Below are 3,363 nucleotides of genomic sequence, written 5' to 3'. Positions count from 1 at the left end.
AGAAGCTAAATGTCTATCATGACCTCTCTTTTTGAAAGTCCAAGAGCAAGCAAACTCTTCCTCCAGGAGAGGGAGCCAACAGATCACTAAAGACATCATCATTGCTCAAAGAAAACACCGAAAAACAATGGAAGCTTTAATTGGAGTGGAATCTGATAGACAGCACCTGATGCCAAGTCTGCATCTTCTAACACCTGCAGTCACTGCAGCAGCTGAATCCAATGTGTCCAAAAGGGATCTATTCTATTCAATTGCAAATGATCTAGATAAGACTGAGAATAAGATACTGCACGGGACATAGCAGAGTTGGTCAAGTTGAGTGGAGATGAGTTTGCTATTTGGCACAGCTTTTGCATCAATAAAGCAAGTAAAAGGTGTGAAAGATAAAAAAAAGGGTGAAAGTGTGAAAAGTGAATTGGCCAAATTGAGGTGCATATAAAGTTTTTGCTTTCTTTCAATTCACTAATGGGGCTCATTTGAATCAGGTGAATTGAGTTCTGCTTTTGGAAACTGGGTTAAGAAGGGGTGCACCGGTCCTGGAGGTACTGCAATACCAGGTCAATGCGTGGAGTGGACAGAGCAAGATTTTTTCCATCTCCTTGTTCTAAAAATCCATTTAATATATGGTCCCCAGAGAGGGGACGTATCAGATATTAAACTGATAAGAACAGATTTAATTTTTTTTTTTTTCTGTTTATCAGTAGGACTTCAAAATAACAAAGGTGATCGCCTCCCGTTGCCTGGGAACCGTCCAGGCACAAGAGGGCTATGTGTCACCAGAAGGCGCACACACTTCCTCAAGGCCGGCAGACGTGCAATCCCAGGCACCTTCCAGTACCGACCAAGGTAGCGTCCTCCGAAACTACACTTGATCTTAGCCAAAAGGCCGAGAAGCTATAACCCGAATTGGTTACGGCCTTGAGTGGCACCCTGGCCTATACCGGACACATCTTAGGGAGAGGGAGACAAACCCACGCCTACAGAAGACATTTTGTCACCCAAGCCAACCCTTGAAAAGGCTGTTTTGCAGAGCAAAAACAAGAAGAATGATGCTTTTTGCAGCCGCCGCCCACTGCAATTAATCTGAATAACTCCTCCTCCTCCAAGCACCTCCCCTCCCCCTTGCAGTCTTTCCAATTCATGATACAAAAAGACGGACGGACAGGACAGGACAGGACAGGCTGCCTGACTTTCCGTCACTGCCACCCTTTGCCATCCTTGCCCGTAGAAAGCCCTTTCATCATCCCCAAACCCTAATCTTTTCCCTTCCCTTCCCAGCTGCGTCTCACTCCCTTTCATTAGGAAGTGAGCGCAGCCTTTTCTCCGTTCTGCACATGCGCGACGTTAAACACAAATGCGCAGGCGTGCGTTCCATTAGCCTCACTGCATTCCACTCCCATACAGGAAGTGGGCGCAGCTATTACTACGGTCGCACATAAAAGAACCCACGGCCACCACTGCACACAGCTGACTCCACCACAGGACACCCACTTCTACACCAACGCAGGTAAGACAGGATCGGCACCTCTATGCTCCCGTTACAATCAGGCTCAGTCACCATGTGATAACGCTCTCAACTCTTTAGTTGCAGGCTCCCCTTGCTTCACCTCCACTGGCTGTGCTGCCATTTCCTCTCCCACCTGGAAGGTATACTTTATTCCACTATTTTCCTGTTTCTCTCTTCCCCCTTTTCCCATAACCTACTTTTATCTGCATTTGTGGGGTATCTATATGCTATTTACATCATAGTTTTATTCATTAATATGGAAGGGAAGAGTGCCCATGAGAGTGTTGAACTGCGGAGAGCAAGAGATTAAGCTGCTCCGATTTGCCACCATTGATAAGCTGTTCTCAGTAGATACACATGCTATCCAAACAGCAGCATCCACCATTGCTTCAGCCCACCCATTCAGTGACAGCTCACCAAGTCAGCCAGAGGAGTGGTGTAAGGAATTACACGTAGGCACTGACTCCACACCTTCACATCACAAGAAGGGGGTCTACAGGCTAGTGCAAGAATACGAGCAAGTCTTCAGCAAACATCCGCTAGACTTTTGAAGAATAAAAGGGGTCAAACACTACATCCCCACAAGTGCACACCCACCCATCAAAGAGAGATATAAGCCAAAACTACCTGCACATTACCAGTGTACCAAGGACATGTTGAGCAACATGAAGGAGGCTGGGGTTATCCGTGACAGTTGTAGCCTCTGGGCAGCTCCGTTGGTCCTGTTAAAGAAGAAGGACAGCACCACTCCCCTGTATTGAGGAATAGCTAGCTGCATTGAGAACTGCAAATTATTTTTCTACCCTTGATCTCACTAGTCGCTATTGGCAAGTGTCCGTTGCTGAGGCAGACCGGGAGAAGACCGCCTTTGCCACCCCGATGGGTCTCTGCGAGTTCAAAAGCATGCCCTTCGAGCTGTGCAATTTGCCAGGAACCTTCCAGAGGCTGATGGAATGCTGCTTGGGACACCGAAACTTTGAAACGGTACTGCTATACCTTTATGATGTTATTGTTTATTCTAAAGCAAACAAGATTTTAGGGTGTATAAAAAGGGAGATTAGATCCGGTGATCCCAACGTATTGTTAACCCTCTATAAATCACTTGTAAGGCCACATCTGGAATATGGGGTAAAGTCCTGAGCAGGTTGATAACCATTGGTTTGAGCATGGTAGGGTGTAGTGCGCATCTTCCTGCATCGGTAAAAGCTGCAGAAGTCCTTGAAGATTTCCGCTTCAAAGGCAGTGCCTTGATCTGTGAGGACTCTCTCTGAGTAGCCATGAGGTCTGCATAAGTGTGCTTGGAAGACCTTCGCTGCAGTATGGGCCATTAGATCTTTGACTTGTACCACAACCATAAATCTCGAGTAGTTGTCTACCATCGTAAGTGCATACGTGAGCTCGCCTCGATATTCTGCAACAAAACTCCCTTTTTCGATTTCAGTTTCAGCAAACACTCCTCTTCCTGTAGAAAATATTTATCATTACCTAAGACAGTCATTCTAATGCATGACAATATTAAGGCAATTTAGTTAAAACTTGTTTTAACTCACCTTTAAGGGGATTGATGTATTTCATGGTCAATCCAGGTTTGTCAGTGATGGCACTGACATAATGTATGGCGTCTTTTTCGGGCGTTATCCTTTGCCTTTTCATTGTGAAAATCCAGTTGCCTATATCAAAGCAAATTCTACTACTTGTAAAGTATGCAGAAAATGAAATGTAGAACATATAACATCAACTGCTTAGGAACGCATCATAGGTTAGTACTTAAAAGGATATTGTCATGTTCTAGTCATAATGCAAGCTGGACATTTTTCATGTTACCCTGTAATCGCCGGCCTGTTCTAATGCTCACA

At 45.3% G+C, this 3,363-nt stretch overlaps 1 pseudogene; it reads right to left on the bottom strand.

Moving 5' to 3' along the window:
- Nucleotides 1-520: 520 nt before the first annotated feature.
- Nucleotides 521-727, bottom strand: LOC142287108 (U2 spliceosomal RNA; annotated as a pseudogene).
- Between the last annotated feature and the right edge of the window lie 2,636 nt (nt 728-3,363).

The sequence above is a fragment of the Anomaloglossus baeobatrachus genome, unplaced genomic scaffold (genome assembly GCF_048569485.1).
Source record: "Anomaloglossus baeobatrachus isolate aAnoBae1 unplaced genomic scaffold, aAnoBae1.hap1 Scaffold_71, whole genome shotgun sequence".
Classification (NCBI taxonomy): Eukaryota; Metazoa; Chordata; class Amphibia; order Anura; family Aromobatidae; genus Anomaloglossus; species Anomaloglossus baeobatrachus.
This window is presented reverse-complemented; position numbering and strand designations above follow the sequence as displayed.